The sequence below is a fragment of the Schistocerca cancellata genome, chromosome 7 (genome assembly GCF_023864275.1).
Source record: "Schistocerca cancellata isolate TAMUIC-IGC-003103 chromosome 7, iqSchCanc2.1, whole genome shotgun sequence".
NCBI lineage: Eukaryota > Metazoa > Arthropoda > Insecta > Orthoptera > Acrididae > Schistocerca > Schistocerca cancellata.
Window position 1 is genome coordinate 245,220,791 of NC_064632.1, and position 19,329 is coordinate 245,240,119.

General features: G+C 45.5%; 1 protein-coding gene across 1 annotated transcript in view; it reads left to right on the forward strand.

Moving 5' to 3' along the window:
- LOC126092073 (ATP-binding cassette sub-family F member 1) overlaps positions 1 to 19,329 on the forward strand; it is a 102,157-nt gene that overhangs the window by 1,842 nt on the left and 80,986 nt on the right. The gene's annotated exons all lie outside the window — the stretch shown is intronic.

Here is a 19,329-nt window from a genome sequence, read left to right on the forward strand (position 1 = left end):
GTTGCAGATGGGGGAGGCCATTTTGTCCCTGATTAAATTATTAAATTCCTCCTGGTATTTGAACTAAATGCTGAACTTGTGAACTGCAGTATCAACTGTGAGAATATGAGATTGACGAGTGTGATTGAGTTTCGTTTATTTTGTGGTTTTTTGTAGTGGGTGACATGCAGGGTTCGGGTTTGTGTGTGTGTGAGTGAGTGAGTGAGAGAGAGAGAGAGAGAGAGAGAGAGAGTGTACTTGGGGTGGCCAACGTAGTTTGCAGCACCGGAATTTGGTGGTGGTAAGTAGTTTTTTTTTCTGTCTATTGTTCTTGGCTTGTGATGTTTTGTGTGTTTATGGTGTATTGATTGTTTTTTAATTTATTTAGGGAGGTTTGAGTTTTGGGTTTTTAGGTGTTGTGGGTTTGGTTTTATTTTTCATAGTTGTAGGCGGTTTCTTAGTATCATCAGCTGGCTTGACCTATATAGGTCAAAGGAAGTGTCTGATTCCAGCTCTTGAAGTTGTAATTTTTGAGGTATCGACAGTTGTGGTTGAGCTGTATAGGTCAAGGGAAGTGTCAGATTCCTGTAGATTTTTGTTGGTGTAGCTGAATATGGTAATTTTTTTTTCTTGTCATTTTGTGATTTTGGGAACAAAGTGTGTGTTTTTATTTTTATATTTAGTTTGTCCCCACCCTAAAACTTCCAATTTCTCGCAGTTGTCCTGTTAGTTTGATTATATTTTTGGAGGGAGATGCTATTGTCTTATTTACATAGTCATTGGCGCCATATTGGAGACACTGGGAATGGCCATTTCTGCCCTATTGACTGTCAGTACAATAATGAAAATTTCTAAAAAGAATTTAAAAAAATGGTTCAAATGGCTCTGAGCACTATGGGACTCAACTGCTGTGGTCATAAGTCCCCTAGAACTTAGAACTACTTAAACCTACCTAACCTAAGGACATCACACACATCCATGCCCGAGGCAGGATTCGAACCTGCGACCGTAGCGGTCGTGCGGTTCCAGACTGTAGCGCCTAGAACTGCTTGGCCACACCGGCCGGCATAAAAAGAATATATCTACATACAATGGCATTACAAAAAACAATCATATACAATAATTGCTGATCTGTACAGTTACATAGCCCCCACCCCAAATCCCCCAGTTTTATTTTTAGGTCGACAGAAGCGTCCGATCCCACGCATTGGCTTTGACCCGTGATGTAAGGCTGTTGTCGTGTGTGACGTCATGATGGCGCGGAGTTTGGTTTGTGAGTGTGGCATGTTTGTAGATGTCGTCGTGTTGTGATTTGTTGTGCTCTCTGGTGGTATGTTCAGGGTTTTCGTTTGTGGGGTGTAATGGGCTCAGTTTGCTTTTGCTCATTATTCAGAAGTGTTAGTGTGTCGGCTGTGTTTGTAGTGAAATTCGTTTCAATGAGTTAACGATTTTGTGTGAAGGTTAATTTAGTGTTGTTCGCTGTACATCGTATGGTAATTTTAGTAAAATTAATCCGTGTTCAGGAATGGATATGACAGATAAAATTAACAATGCGCAGGTCAAGGGAAGTGTTCGATCCCATTGTTTGGTGGTGTATGTTGGTATTTGTATTGGGAGATGGGATCGGGAGCTGCTGTTCAGCTATATAGGTCAAGGGAAGTGTCCGATTCCAGATGATATTTGGGGAGTTTTGTGATGTCGGTTTTTTTCGTCATTTTGTATGGGGGTGGGTGTCTAAATTTGTTTATGTTTATTTTGTCCCCACCCAAAAACCCCCAATTTCCCGCACTTGTCTCATTAGTGTCATTAGGCTTTTTGTGGAACGTGTGTGTGTTTGTTTTTTGATGTATTTTTGTCTTCATAATGGATATATAATGACTTTATATGCACCATATTGGAATTGTCGTTTATGGTCGTTTCCGCCATATTTGTGACTTCATGGGTCAAAGCCGACGGGCGGAATCGGACTCTTCCGTATTTCCTTATTTTTCATAGTTCATGTACATCATGTATACAATACACGCCAAAATACTCATAAGACATTATTATGTAATACGTTTTTTCTGATATTACCTTGCAGTTTTTTTATTTATGATGAATATGTTACATATTCGCTTGCAAACTGTCTCGATTAGCATGGCAGAGGGTACATGTCATTGTACATGTTATTACCTGGGCAGTTTCCTGTTGCATTCACATAGGAAGTGCAGGAAGAATGAGGGCTCAGATGCTTCTGTGCGCATTGTACTTAGTCTAGTATAGGCTTCGGGACCCTTGTGGGAGTGATTTGTGGGAGGTTGTGATATATTCCTAGATTCAAACCTTAAATTTGCTTCTAAAATCTTTAGACGTAGGTTTTCATGAGGATAATTTGCCTCTATCGTAAAGTGTGTGTGTGTTCATTTTTTTTTTCCCAGACTCTTTGTGACACTCTCTTGTGGATCAAATGTGTTGTCCTCCTTTGTATCCCTTCAGTATCTCCCACTTTGTCCTGTTTGGTGAAGGTCTCACACACAAGTGTCATTTTTGAATGTGTTAAATCAGTGTTTTGTGTGCAGTCTAACTGTTGACTGATAGCATTTCCCTGGTATTCTACCAGTGAACCACAGTTTGCAAACTGCTTTACTTACAGTTGAACCTATGTGCTTGTTCAATTTCATATCCCTACAGATTATAGCGACTGGGTTGGTTGGCCACTGTGGTGGATAATGGAACAGGGTAGATCGAGGTCAGAAAGTCAGTAGTCCTCCACCCAGGTTGAGGGTAGCAGTAGTGCTGTGAGCTGGTGCTTGCTAGACATAAGAGAAACAGCATCAGAAAACCATTCATTTGTTACTCAGAGTTCATTAGTAGTCGGACATTTGCACCAGTCAGCCAACACACACAGACTTCAGGCGCATGTACTCAGGTGTGTGGAAGATGCTGTGCTCAGTTTGCAGATCATGGCAATGAGCAGCAGCAGGTGACGGAGCAGTGGCATCAGTGCCAGTGGCACCACAAGACTGTTGACCCAGCAGGAAGAGCACACTGTGTCAACCATGCCATCTAGAGTGTGCTGACAACCTTGGGTGAGAATGATTGAAAGCATGCATGAACAGGCTGGAGGTAGCTCACAATAGCAGTCTCTGCTCAGAGCAGATGAAGGCAGCAAGAAGATTACCTTTATGAGTGATCACTCCAGAGATTAGAATAGGCCCGAGGTATTCCTGCCTATCCTAAGAGGCAATTAAAAGGAGTCTCGGACATTTCGGCCTTATTGGGATGGTCCCGTGTAGGGTTTGACCTCCATTTTTCAAAATTTTCCCAAAGAGCGAGCCAATTGGAGAAGGGTGCCTTACATGGTGCGTCATGTCCATCGTGCCTTGAGATCCTTAGCCCACTTTCTCATCGTCGTATTACAGTCCAGCCCATTCTCCATCTCTTGGACGATGACACCTTCCTGGGTGCATTTTCCACCATGCACTATGCAGTGTCGCTTTATGAGTCGATGATGACCATGGACTTTTTGCACCTCAAATCCAGCATGGTAGCCAGTCCATTGTGGTGAGGCCGCCATACATGTACCCTGTTGGTTGTAGCCCCCCTGACAACACAGGGATCGCTCTGCTGATGCCTGTGCCATTAACTTCCCTCGTATGCCAAGGAGTAGACGCCCGTCACCCTGGGGCATCAGGACTCTCGCCAAAGGCCATCGTGCCAGGTGGCTTTTGCTGTGGCTGGGTGGCACCCGTGGGGAGGGCACCTGGTTGGAGTAGGTGGCATCAGGGCTGATGACACGCGATGAAGCGTACCACGTCATCACTTGCTGGTGATCAAACACCAGCAGTCTCTAAGCATTCCAAGTCTAGTAGAATGCAAGAAAGTATGGCCCTAAATCATTGCCCTCCCTGGCCACACCATGGGAGGAACACCAGGCTAAGGACGGCAGCGAACCTTATTCAACCCAGTACCTCGTATGTATGAGAACTAATGGGGATCCTTTGTATTGATGAAGCCACAGTTTATAAAAGAGCATTTAGAGGACAATTTTGGGAAGGTGGAGGGCTTGTCCAAAATGCGATCTGGGTCAGTCTTGATAGAAACAGCATCCTCTGTCCAGTCACAGGCTTTACTCACTTGTAACAAGTTGGGGGATGTTTCTGTTGCCATCATGTGACATAAGAACTTAAATATGGTTCAGGGTATTATATTCCACAGGGACCTTCTTTTGCGTCCTGACAATGAGCTGCACGCCAATTTAGAGAGGTGAGGTGTTCATTTCGTGCGGTGCATCCATCGGGGTCTGAGGGATAGTCATGTTGCCACTGGTGCCTTCATCTTGGCCTTTGAGGGTGACACCTTACCCGAGAAGGTCAAGGTGATGGTCTACCGCTGTGATGTTGAGCCATATATCCCTCCCCCGATGCGGTGCTTTAAGTACTGGAAGTTCAGCCATATGTCTTCCCGCTGTACGTCCAGCATCACATGTCGAGATTGTGGACGTCCATCACATCCCAATACTTCATGTGTCCCACCTCCCATCTATGTCAACTGCAGAGAGCATCATTCATCTTGCTCGCCACACTGCAGAATTCTACAGAAAGAGAGGGAAATAATAGAATACATAAGCCTGGACCGACTGACCTGCACTGAGACTAAGAGAAAATATAAGAGCATACATCCTGTGGCTATGACCACCTCATATGGTGCCATTACAAGAACAGTTGTAGCCCCATCAGTTCCGCGAATTCCAGTCGGCTCTCAGAGCCAGAAGGCTACATCTGACCCCTTGATGGTGGGGGATACTTCGGCCCCCCCCTCCCCCCTGTTTCACCTGCACCACCTACTTCGGGAGCACTGTCCCCCCCCCCCCCCCCCCCCCAGCCATCAGGGACACCAGACCCCAATTCTCAACTGGAGAAGCATAAGTCTTCTTTGGCTCCTCTCACCAGGAAGGGGTCTCTTGGGTCACTCCCTTCCCAAGTTTCTGTTAGTGGGAAAGATGGCGCCCTCCAGTGGCTGAAGTGCCTAAAAGCAGCTGGTTGTAGGGTTTTACGATCATCCTCAGTCCTGGAGACTGAATCAGTGAAGCCCTCCCAACCAAAGAAACCCAAGGAGCAGTGAGAAAAGTCCAAAAAGAAGACCCCTAAGACCAAGAAAACTGCGGTGGCACCCACACCACTGCTACCTACAGGCCCTACGTCTGGGGATGAGGTGGAGATTCTGGCATGCTCTGAGGACCTAGATCTCATCTGACCCCGAGCCACAAGGATATAGACTGCTCAGGCCATAAGTCAGGGGTAGAAGGTGACCCTGAGGTGTAAACTACCTCATTGAATGGTCCATGCCTTTTCAGTCTCACGATGACATCATCCTCAAGTGGAATTTTGGCAGTTTCTTCCACCACCTGGCTGAGCTACAGCAACTCTTAAGGTTTACACCTGCTTTCTGCATTTCCCTCCAGGAAACCTGGTTCCCGGCAATGCGGACCCCTGCCCTCCGCGGCTATAAGGGACATTACAGGAACTGTAGCGACTATAATAGAGTGTCAGGTGGAGTTTGCGTTTATGTCCTAAACTCAGTCTGTAGTGAAACTGTCCCCCTTCAAACTCCTCTTGAAGCTGTGGCTGTCAGAATAAGGATGACACAGGAAATAACTGTCTGCGATGTATGTCTTCCTCCAGATGGTGCAGCACCCCTGAATGTATTAGCTCCACTGATTGATCAACTCCCTAAACCTTTCTTATTTTTGGGAGAATTTAATGCCCATAACCCCTTGTGGTGTGGCACTGTCCGTACTGGCTGAGGCGGAGATGTCGAAACTTTACTGTCTCAGTTCGACCTCTGCCTCGTAAGTACTGGGGCTGCCACACATTTCAGTGTGGCTCGTGGTGGTTACTCAGCCATTGATTAATCCATTTGCAGCCCAGGATTTCTCCCATATATCCACTGGAGAGCACATAACAACCTGTGTGGTAGTGACCACTTCCCCATCTTCCTGTCACTTCCCCGGCGTCAGACCCATGGACACCTGCCCAGATGGGCTTTAAACAAGGCAGACTGGGAAATTTTCACCTCTGCAGTCACTGTTGACTCTCCCCCACATGGTAACATCGACGTGATGGTTGAGCAGGTGACTACAACAATCCTTACTGCTGCGGAAAACGTGATCCTTCGCACTTCATGGTGCCCCCGGCAAAGGACGGTCCCTTGGTAGTAGGCGGAAGTCACTGAGACAATTAAGGAGTGCCAGTGAGCTCTACAGTGGCATAAACAGCACCCTTCCCTGGAGCACCTCATAGCCTTTAAACGGTTCCATGCTTGCATTCGCAAGCTTATCAAAAGACAGAAGCAGGAGTGTTGAGAGAGAGATGTCTTGACCATTGGGTGCTATACTTCAGCTTCCCAAGTCTGGACGAAGGTCAGACATCTTTTTGGGTACCAGACACAACAGGTGTCACTGGAACCAACATCAATGGTGTGTTATCCATGGACGCAAACGCGATTTCTGAGCGCTTCGCTGAGCACTATGCTCGAGCCTCTGTGCCAGAGAACTACCCTCCCAGCCTTTCGCACCCTCAAACGGTGGATGGAAATCAAAGTCTCAAGTTCGCTGCACGCCACAGCAGTGAATCCTATAATGCCACATTTACATAGTGGCAGCTCCTCAGTGCCCTTGCACATTGACTTGACACAGCTCCTGAGCCAGATCGGATCCTCAGTCTGATGATTAAACATCTCTCATCTGACAACAAGCAACATATCATCATCATCAACCGGATCTGGTGCAATGGCATCTTTCCATCGCAATGGTGGGAGAGCCCCATTATTCTGGTGCTTAAACCCAGTAAAAATCCGCTTGATGTGGATAGCTATCGGCCCATCGCCCTCACCAACGTTCTTTGTAAGCTGCTGGAATGTATGGTGTGTCGGCAGTTGGGTTGGGTCCTGGAGTCACGTGGCCTACTGGCTCCATGTAAGGGCAGCTTCCACCAGGGTTGCTCTACCACTGATAATCTTGTGTCCCTCGAGTCTGTCATCCGAACTGCCTTTTCCCGATGCCAACACATGGTTGCCATCGTTTTTGATTCACGAAAAGCATATGACACCACCTGGTGACATCATATCCTTGCCACATTTTATGAATGGGGTATCCGAGGCCCGCTCCTGATTTTTATCCAAAATTTCCTGTCGCTTCGTACTTTCCGTGTCCAAGTTGGTGCCTCCCATAGTCCCCCCCCCCCCCCCCCCCCCCCATACTCAAGAGAATGGGATCCTGCAGGGCTCCGTATTGAGTCTATGTATATTTTTAGTGGCCATAAATGGTCTAGCAGCAGCTGTAGGGCCATCCATTTCACCTTCTCTGTATGCAGATGACTTCTGCATTTCGTACTGCAGCGCCTACAGGGAACTATGTACAGGGCACAGTCATTGGCTCTAGCCCACTGCTTCCAGTTTTCTGCTGCAAAGTTGTGTATCGTGCACTTCTGTCGGCGTCATACCGTTCATCCGGAACCAGAACTTTACCTTAATGATGATCCACTCACTGTAGTGGAGACGTACCGATTCTTAAGACTGGTTTTGGTCGCCCGAACGACTTGGCTTCTTCACCTGCATCAACTTAAGTGGAAGTGCTGGCAGCACCTCAAGGCCTTCTGCTGCGTGAACACCACTAATTGGGGTGCAGATCACTCTATGCTGCTGCAGCTCTACAGAGCCCTTGTTCAATCCTGCCTTGATTATGGGAGTTTGGTTTATGGTTCGGTGGCACCCTCAGCATTGCGTTTACTCGACCCAGTGCACCAATGTGGCGTTCATCTAGTGATGGGAGCTTTTAGGACGGATGAGTCTGGTAACCAGCGTCCTGGTGGATGCCGGAGTCCCTCCATTGCAAATTAGGCGTGTGCAATTGCTCTCCAGCTATGTTGCACACATTTGTAGTTCTCCTGCGCATCCGAATTACTCTCTCCTTTTCCCACCCATGGCGGTTCATCTCCTGCATCAGCGCCCCAGGTCAGGGCTTACAATTTCAGTTCATGTGCGATCTCTCCTCCCCAAACTGGAGCCATGCATTTACCACCTATACTTGAGGTTCATTCACGAACACCTGCATGGTGTACACTTAAAGGCCGTGGCTTCGCCTGGATCTTTCACATGGCCCTAAGGACTCGGTTAACCCTGCGACTCTCCGCTGTCACTTCCTCTCGGTTCTCGACATGTACCAGGGCCATAAAGTGGTTTACACCGATGGCTCAATGGCTGATGGTCACATTGGCTTTGCCTCTGTTCACGGAGGACATATAGAACAGCACTCCTTGCCAGATGGCTGCAGTGTTTTCACTGCAGAGCTGACGGCCATATCATGCTCTTGAGCATATTCACTCATGCCCAGGAAAGTCATTTCTCCTGTGTACTGACTCCTTGAGCAGCCTACAAGCTATCGACCAGTGCTAGCCTCATAATCCTTTGCTAGCAACCATCCAGTAGTCCATCTATTCCCTGGAACAGGCCAGTCGTTCAGTGGTGTTTTCCTGGACCCCAGGTCACGTCGGAATCCCAGGCAACGAACTTGCTGACAAGCTGGCCAAACAGGCTATGCGGAAACCATTTATGGAGATCGGCTTCTCTGAAACTGACTTGCGTTCAGTATTATACCACAAGGTTGTGCAGCTTTGGGAGATGGAATGGCATAACCTCAGTATGCACAATAAGCTGCGTGCTATTAAGGAACCTACGAATGTGTGGAAGATCTCTGCGCGCACCTCTCGCAGGGACTCTGTGGTTCTCTGTGTTGGCCATACGTGGCTGACACATGGTTACCTCCTCCATCACAAGGACCCACCTCGGTGTCACTGTGGCTCACGAATGACAGTCGTCCGTATCTTGCTGGACTGCCCACTTTTAGCTGCTCTGCGGCAGACTTAACTTTCCCAGCACCCTAACTTTGGTGTTGGGTGACAATGCCTCCACAGCAGCTTTAGTTTTACATTTTATTCATGAGGGTGAGTTTTATCATTTGCTGTAAGTTTTAGCACATGTCCTTTGTCATTGTGTGTCCTACACCCTAGTGCTTTCAGGGTTGAGGGTTTAATGTGTTGCAAAGTGGCTGGATTTTGCTTTTTATCCTCATGGTCAGCCAGCCATGGTAAACTACTTTCTTGTTCTAACCTCTTCTACCTGTTTCTTGCGTCTGTGGTTTTCTTGTCCCCTTTTGTCCATTTAAGTGTTTGTTGCCCTTCAGTCATTGTGGTTTATCCTTTCATTCTGTTTTGTGTTGTAAGTCTCATTGTCTTATTCTCACCCTTGTGGCATTGTTTCCTTTGGAACAAGGGCTGATGACCTCGTAGTTTGGTCCCTTCCCCCTCTTTTAAACCAACCAAACAACCAACAAGCGATGACTGTTAAAAGGCTGCACAGTCCTGGAAAAGAGCCAGAGACCTCCAGGCTGGAAGTCAGCAGCACCTGACGTAGGCCCTTCCATGTGGCCTACCAGTAGGAGAGCACTAAGTCCACAGCAATGGACTCAGCATGAACAACAGTGCTGTCAATAACAGTGCCTCTCCCTAAATACTAGGAAGGCCTGTGGCTGTGACCAGGTGGAAGCTCTTACGCTGAAATTACTGCCACCTGATGCACTGCGGCCTATCGCAAATGCCTTCAACTATGTTTTGGGGACTGGCGACTACCCCTCTGCATCGAAACATGTGGAGATTGTTGGCACTCCCAAACAAGGCAAAGAAACGAGGCTTCCCCAGAACTATTGGCCGATAAGCCTGCTACCTGTTCTATCCAAAGTTTTTGAAAGAATCTGTATTAAATGGCTCATGAAGCATGTGAATAGGGAGGGGATTGATTCCCCCAGAGTAGTTAGATTACCAGCATTGCCACAGCACGCAGTACCAATCACTGCATGTTATCAAGGACATGATGAGACCTCTGGAGTGTCGGAGTACTCAGGGGTGGTATTTCTTGACATCTCCAAAGCTTTTTTAAAAAATCACTTTTTTTTTATATTGTTTGTTGGATTTCTTGGGTGCGGATGTCCCATGACAACCGTTCAGGTTCATCAATGATCCATACACTCAGTCTTTTCGTTGCAGAGGGCAGCTATCCCTCTGACCGAACACGCTTAACTACTGTGCCGGCAGGCTTTGACTGCATATGGCACAAGAGCCTCCTCTACAAGCCTTTTGTACTGGGTGTTCTGATGCCACACATCAGACTCATTGTGTCATATTTGTGTGACGGGACATTTCATGTTTGTGCCAAAGACAGCATCTCAACAAATAGGCCTATATAAGTGGGAGTACTACTGGGGTCGGTTATCGGCCCCCTGATGTACTCCCTGTATACATCCGAAGTGCCACACACCAGCAAAGTATCACTCGCACTTTACGTGGATGACACCACTCTAAATGCACATTCCCTAATGATTGACATCATTTGCTGCCGCTTACAGGAGCCACACGATTTTCTGGGGGCTTGGGCAACGAAATGGCGGCTTAAATTTAATGCCACTAAAAGCCAGGCTATCATAATAATGAGACATATAGTGCCCATGGACCTTCAGCTGCTGCAAATCATGGGAGGCCTAATTCCCTGGTCTCGCATGGCTAAATATCTAGAGGTAACTCTCGATAGGCACGTCACCTGGAAACTGCACATCCATGAGGTCTGGGGGAAAGTGAATGGTCGTTTGAAGTACTCAACCCACAATCGACGCTTCCTCCACACTGCAGAATTAGCTTTATCTGGGACTGATCCAACCAGTGCTAGAATACGCGTCTGTAGTGTGGGGGAACACAGCTGATACACACATACGTCATCTCCAAGGGGTGCAAGAGAGAGCTCTGCGACTAACCTTGCACCTATCACTAGGCTACCCAACAAGGGCCTTGCATGAGGAAACAGGGATCCCCATGATAAAGGATCGCATGAAACAGACTGCCCGACGGTTCACTGAAGCGTCGTGGCAGTCTCACAATAGGCTCATTTTAAGTCTGAGAAACCAGCAGCACCAATGACAGACCACCAGATGGCTCTACCTGTTTGGCAGTGAGATAGGAGGTAACACAAATGCATCAATGCTTCAGACACAAAAGAGGAAACACACAAATGTTAGGGTAATAAAGCACATTTAGAGGAAACACAGGAATAGTTAGAAAAACTTAGCCTGTACAAGCACAGACCTAAAGGGCTGTCCTTTAGGAAAAGACTAAGTAGAGGATGCAAAGACTCTTCATAGAGACAAAGATTCTGGCCCCTACCAGCTTCTATTGGGACAGCATCTTCAAGAGCCATTGAAATTCGCGTAACGGACACTCTCATAAACAGAGACACAGGTTTTCAACTGAGCAAGTAATTGAAATGCTTACTTAGCTCTATCAAGGAGTCATGCCTCAAGCAAACACAAGATCTTTCTAACACGGCCGCTGGGGACACTTCACAGGATTTTGCATCTTCAACCACCTGGTGCGATGCCGGGGACGGCACGGACCTGGGTCAGCGCCAGCAAATGGATTGTTGGCAGCTGCAATTGGAGTGTTGGCGCTCACAATCGGAGTGTCGACAGCCATAATTGACCGTTGGTGCAGGGAATCAAAGCCCGACTGACGGACATAAACAATATCGAAAATGAGCAGACAGACCAATCCATAAGAACCACCTGATGATGGCGGAAAGGTTATTCACCGAAATATCTTGGGACTTTAACGATCGCATCCGGCTGGACACCCGAGAGCCTTGGAAACAGCACATACACTGGCAAAGCCTCCAATCTCATATTTTGTTGTTTTTGGCAGTAAGAAATTGCAGACAGTGTATACCAATTGTGTCAGTCTTCACTTTATTTTGGCTAATTGCATGAAATAAGCAGCTTACATCCGTGGACATGAAATGACATTTGTCAATATTTAGCATTAGATGTGCTGAATGTAACCTGTTACACCATTCCTTCAATTATCATACGCGCTCTTCCATTTATTTCGAAAATAAAATAATGTTGTGTAGATAAACCACACACTGTCTCCATTTGTCCCCTCAGCACTTCATCCATTAGCTTTGGAACGTGGTCACCGCATACGTAAAACTAAATGGCATCCATTTATATTGATAGTGATCCCATGGAACAGTAAACATGGTCTTTGATTGATTTTCTGGAGCTGCTTTCAATTGATGATATCTACTCTTCAAATCTATCATGGAGAAATATTTACATTGACCTAGGTTGCCCAAGGTCTCGATTATGTTAGGTATAGGAGAAGTATCTATGACCATTCTTACATCTAAGTACTGTTAATTGCGGAAAAACCTGTACTTGTTTGTTCCATCTTATGACTTCTTTGGAACAATTAAAACAGCTGCCCCCCTGAACTAAAACTTTATTCAATGCCATCAGTCAACTGCTTGTTGATTAATTCTTCCATTATCAGTTGCAAGTGCCTAGGAATTCTAAATAGCTTCCTTAGACTAGAGTTATTCCCTGTTAAATTTCTGTGTTATGTTACATGTGTTGTTGGTAACAATCCATTGGGATTGAACAGGCCCTTGGCCTGCAGTAACAAAGTTTCCATAAGTGAGTTATCTTTTCCTTTTAAATGGTTCACTTTCTCACTTAATGCAGCGGCACTGACAGTTTTCTTGTGGCACAGGTCTCCATTCGACCTACCCTAATCATCCTTATCTAGGAAATTGAAATTGGCAATCAGTAGTCACTTTGGCAGATCAGTATGCTCGAGATGACATGCAACAACTAAAGTTTGTAACCAGTTAATTGTATTAGGTAATCTAGTGATGTTATTGACAAGTCATCTGCTGATGTACTCTTTGTATCATCAATGGTAATGTGGTGGTATGAAGATATGTTTATATTTGACATTTGTGTTCATTGAATGTTTCATATATGTAACAACAGTGAGTTAACTGATAACTGTTCCAATTAACCATAGCTGAATATTCATTTTGTTAGCCGGTAGATGTGTTTTTCATGTATGACCATTTGATTGGTATATCAGAACGAGACAAAATAGTTCATGGGTGAGTGGCTGGATTTCAGTGTACAATGGGCACATTAAGTGTGCTGATGAACAGTCCATCTTTGTGGTTGCTTGCCAAATTATTGGGCATGTTGGACTTTGACGTCTGGCTGGTCACCTGTGAACTACACTCCTGGAAATTGAAATAAGAACACCGTGAATTCATTGTCCCAGGAAGGGGAAACTTTATTGACACATTCCTGGGGTCAGATACATCACATGATCACACTGACAGAACCACAGGCACATAGACACAGGCAACAGAGCATGCACAATGTCGGCACTAGTAAGTGTATATCCACCTTTCGCAGCAATGCAGGCTGCTATTCTCCCATGGAGACGATCGTAGAGATGCTGGATGTAGTCCTGTGGAACGGCTTGCCATGCCATTTCCACCTGGCGCCTCAGTTGGACCAGCGTTCGTGCTGGACGTGCAGACCGCGTGAGACAACGCTTCATCCAGTCCCAAACATGCTCAATGGGGGACAGATCCGGAGATCTTGCTGGCCAGGGTAGTTGACTTACACCTTCTAGAGCACGTTGGGTGGCACGGGATACATGCGGACGTGCATTGTCCTGTTGGAACAGCAAGTTCCCTTGCCGGTCTAGGAATGGTAGAACGATGGGTTCGATGACGGTTTGGATGTACCGTGCACTATTCAGTGTCCCCTCGACGATCACCAGTGGTGTACGGCCAGTGTAGGAGATCGCTCCCCACACCATGATGCCGGGTTTTGGCCCTGTGTGCCTCGGTCATATGCAGTCCTGATTGTGGCGCTCACCTGCACGGCGCCAAACACGCATACGACCATCATTGGCACCAAGGCAGAAGCGACTCTCATCGCTGAAGACGACACGTCTCCATTCGTCCCTCCATTCACGCCTGTCGCGACACCACTGGAGGCGGGCTGCATGATGTTGGGGCGTGAGCGGAAGACGGCCTAACGGTGTGCGGGACCGTAGCCCAGCTTCATGGAGACGGTTGCGAATGGTCCTCACCGATACCCCAGGAGCAACAGTGTCCCTAATTTGCTGGGAAGTGGCGATGCGGTCCCCTACGGCACTGCGTAGGATCCTACGGTCTTGGCGTGCATCCGTGCGTCGCTGCGGTCCGGTCCCAGGTCGACTGGCACGTACACCTTCCGCCGACCACTTGCGACAACATCGATGTACTGTGGAGACCTCACGCCCCACGTGTTGAGCAATTTGGCGGTACGTCCACCTGGCCTCCCGCATGCCCACTATACGCCCTCGCTCAAAGTCCGTCAACTGCACATACGGTTCACGTCCACGCTGTCGCGGCATGCTACCAGTGTTAAAGACTGCGATGGAGCTCCGTATGCCACGGCAATCTGGCTGACACTGACGGCGGCGGTGCACAAATGCTGCGCAGCTAACGCCATTCGACGGCCAACACCGCGGTTCCTGGTGTGTCCGTTGTGCCGTGCGTGTGATCATTGCTTGTACAGCCCTCTCACAGTGTCCGGAGCAAGTATGGTGGGTCTGACACACCGGTGTCGATGTGTTCTTTTTTCCATTTCCAGGAGTGTATTTTATCGTGAAGTATGCCAAGAGATTTCCCAGTGGAATACAGCTGAATTATCCAACCTGAAGTATTGTGTTAAGATAAAGAGGTGCTCATAGGCGCAACCTGATAGAACACATTCTGCATTCTCTTGATGAGCTAGGTTTGGGCTCATAATACATATGTGTGATACCTAAAAGGTAATCTTTTGCCTGTGTCTTCAGTGTTGTTTAGGGATTAGGCAAGTGTTTGAAAGGGTAAAATAACAAATTTTTGCAATCAGTTTTTGTGGGTGAATGGAAACATTCTTAGGGTGCAATTTTAGGTGGTAATGACAACCAATTTTATATTGTCATGTGAGCTTCAATTATAGGTAACCAAATGAAAAGCACCAGCAAACTGGTGCTTTTCATTTATTATAATATTGTTCTACCAAGAACCGACTGAAGATTCTGTTAATATATAGGTGACCACTTACTATGTTCATACGCTTTCCCAACATGCTGCTGTCTACCAGGACTTCATTCAAGCAGTAGAAACTCCAGATAGGAATATCAACAATGTATCAAAAGACAGATTCTACTTATCATAAAGAAGACAACTTAAGTTTCAGGCAGGCAAAATTAAGACACATGCATAAAGCTTTCAGCCACAGCCTTCATCAGTAAAAGAGAGACAAACACCTTTCGTACACACGAGCAAACATACCTCATGCATACATGACTGCCAACTCCAGCATCTTGGACCAGAATGCAATATCACGTGGGATGCAAGCAGCAGTCCGGAGGGGGCAGGGAAGGGGAAGGAATATTAGTGCACAGGTGGGGGGGGGGGGGGGGGGAGGAGGCAAATACTGTCTGGTGAAGTGTGCAGGGACAAGAATGCCTATAGGTGTAGTGTCAGGAGGTTGTGGGGCAAGGAGGTGGGGAAAAAAGGAGAGGAGTGGGGAAGGATGGGCAGATGCATTGGCAGATGGCAGCAAATAGAGTGGTAGGTGAGAATGGGGAGTTGATGATAGGAAAGATGGGGTGGAGACTATTGGGTGGAGGAGGTGGGGATAGTATGCCACTCCCAGTCCCTTGTCACAGCCCAATCCACCTATCCAGCACTTCCTATTGCGGTTCTGTCTCAGGCTTATCGTACCTCATCAGGGGCTGAGCCAACTGTGAAAGCAGCCATATCATACCAGCTCTGCTGTGATCATTACACCACCTTTTATATGGGTATGACTACCAAACAGCAGAACAGCCAGAAACTGTGGCCAAAATCAAATAAGATCACCCAGTGGCACAACATACAGCTGAACGTAACTTACTTGATTTCAACAGCTGCTTCACTACCCGAGCCATGTGGATCCTTCCCTCCACCACCAGCTTTTCTGAACTGCACAAATAGAAGTTATCCTTACAACACTTTCTCTGCATCTGTAATTATCCCAGCCTGAACATACATTAACACACTGTTTCCACACCCTCCAACCAACAGTTTGCACCATACAGCATTTGTCCCTCCCACCACCCGTACACTAATATCATGTCCCATTCACTGGCCTGCTCTAGATTGGTGCTTGCATCCCACGTGACAATTGCATTCCGGCCTGAGATGCTTGAGTTGGTGGTCATGTGCGCAAGAGGTGTGCTTGCTTGTGTGCATGAAAGGTGTCTCTCTCTCTTTTACTGAAGACGACTTGATTCAGAATGTTCTCCATACTTATTACAGGATGAGCCCATGAAAGTAGAAGAATGTGTGATGGGGCTCCACCGTATTTGTCATGTTATTCATGATGCATTGGATGTTTTCTTTACTGACTGACTGATAGGGAAGGGAGAACCAGTTCAGTGTCAGTACATTTAACTGACCTCACTCCTTTGTATTGTTGTCTGAGGAGCTCCTTAAGTTAATTCATTTATGCAGCAGATATTCCTAATGCAGAGATGCTTAGTTGTAGCATCATGGAAGTTTTCAAAACCATTTTACATCAACTAATAACACAAAAATTAAAGATTATCAGATAATAACAATTTTTTTTTCTTTCTGTATGAGATACAAACCCCCCACCCTCCCACCTCCACTCCCATTTCAGAGTAATAGAGATCAGAGTCTATGTGGATAACGGAAAAACAAGGATAACCCAAAAAAACATTTTCTTCGTGGGAAGTTGTTATTTACTGTAACTTCCTTATAGAATCAGTGCACACAGTAACACAGAGTGAAAATTCAGTTACGTACACTAGACTCTTGCTAATCTGGCCATTCCTAGCACATATGGGTACCGTAGTAGTGGAAGTACCAGATTATTGAGTGTCTGAAATTTATTTTATTCATTTATTTTGAAAACATAGGGGATACAGTGTACTGTACTTTATTAAACTGAGGGATACAATTTTAAAACATAGGGGCTATACTTTATTAAATCCAAAAATACATTAATTTTCAAAGAAAACTTAGTCCTTGAGTGTATACTGTACATAATTATACAGTTGTATCTCTCACTATGAAACATGTCCCTAATTTTTAACTGTCGCACCGATGATATACGACGGTGGCATGCTTTATCGCGCAACCGTTTTACAAGCATTACATCGGTACTGCATGTATCTGGTTGTTGCATAATGTACTCCAGAAAGACCTCGGCTGCTTCAGCACCAGCAGTGTGAGAATCTTCATGCTCTCTTCTCCTGTGTCCTCTTCTTCACCACATTCATCATTACTTTCTTGCACGCTTTTGATTATTTTTTCATTTGTTAAAGTTTGATCTGTATCACAGTTTTCCTCATTCAGCCACTTAGTAACATCTTCATCAATTTCTTCTCCTCCTGGAAGGTTGTGGAACATGTCTGTGTACAAAGTAATTGATAATTCTGAATTGACTGGCTCATCACTGTCACTCACTACTGGATCTTACTCGGCAACAATGTATGACCATTATTTTCTCCAGCCCTTCATTATGATAGTACTCTCCACTTTATCTCGTGCTTTGGCTGCTTGGAAAACGTCATCAAGTATGTTAATTGCTTTCCATGCCTTCAGCATAGTCTCGATAGTCGTTTACTCTTTTGTTCAGCAAGGAGATGAGAAGGGAATGTTGATAATGACGTTTAATTGATTCCAAAATTCCCTGGTCCATGGGCTGAATTAGGGCTGTTACATTGGGTGGAAGAAAGAGTGCATGTGCATGTATACCATTGGACTGTAGAGAAACATCTGAAGGATAACTGGGAGCATTGTCACTTATAAGGATAGCTTTCAGTGAAAGCGTTTTCTTCCTTAGCTCTTTCCTCACTGCTGGTACAAATGTTTTGTGGAACCACCGAGAGAATATTTGTCTGTCCATCCACGCTTTCTTAGGAACGCAATACTGCACTGATGGCGTATTTATGTCAGTGTGTTGAAAACAATGAGGATGATGGGATTTTCCAATTACCATAAACGGTAGTTTATGACTCCCATTTGCATTACAACAGCCATTAATGTTACACGCTGTTTCTGTTGCTTGTAACCATGAGCTTCCTTCTCGTTCTTGGCAGCTAATGTTTTTGAAGGCAGCATCTTGTAAAAGAGACCTGTTTCATCAGCATTATACAAGGCATCAGCAATTAAATCTTCTTCCTCTATTATCTTCCGTATCTTGCTTACAAACTCATCAGCATCCTTTTCGTTAACTGAGCGACTTTCCCTGGTGACTGTCAGCTGCTGAATGCCATGTTGTTTTTTCCAGTTTGATAGCCAACCTTCGCTCACTCCAAACAAGTTACTAGCACCAAGTTGTTTGTTAAATGCAGCTGCTTTTTCGTTTATAATTGGGCCACTCACTGGACTTTCTTTACTGTGTTGTTGTATGAACGATCTATAAACAGCTACGTCCAGTTCCTCATTCTCACTCTTTTGCATAACCTTCCATTTTCCCAACTCACTATCCATTTGTGTTGAGTACTGTTAAATAACATCTTCTTTCATTTCTTTGTCATAAATAGTTGCTTGTCCAACGATGAACTCGGCGGCAAGAACCTCGGTTTGACTTATCTAAAATTTCGAGTTTCTGCTTGGGGTCTAGCATAACATGTTTCCTTTTAGAAGAATGATTCCAAACTGTAAAGAAAGCTACATTTTCAAATACAGTATATAAAGCATTGTTTAACTAAGCATTGTTGCACATGATAATTCATTGTGCACCTGTTTTTGAATGTGCGCCGGATTACTGAGAGGCCGGTCTACTGAGGGCCAGAGTAACGAGAGTCTATTGTGTATTTACTGTATATAAAAACATGCTACATGTCACATTTGAGGCCACTGCATTATTTACACATTATGCAGTGGAATCTGACAACTTATTTATAAAATTGCATTTAACACACACCATTTCATATAATGTTCTAGTTCACGTTCAGGAGGCAAGTCTACCATTTTTTTCCTGTTTGTGTTTTTCATTCACTTATTTGCTGATAATGTTTCTCATTTTCTGGTGAGTCAAAAAACTGATGTACTTAAATCAATTTTATCCTACATATTCTGATAATAGATCAGTGCATTACAGTACCTTGTATGATATGTACCTTGGGGTAATATGTTCCTCGATCATTGTGTGTTCAGTCTCTTCTTCTACTGAAGATGCTTTGTCCATAATAACCACCTCACTTAGCTGTTGCAATCCCTGCTTGCAGTATTAATATTTAATCACTTACATCTGTTTTCATCATCTGCATATTCACAACCAGAACTTTGTTTCACAGGGTTGATCAGAAAAATAATAGTATCACCCTCCTCATTTCCATAACTTTCAAAGCCATTTTTGCTGTAGAGTGTTGCTGTTTT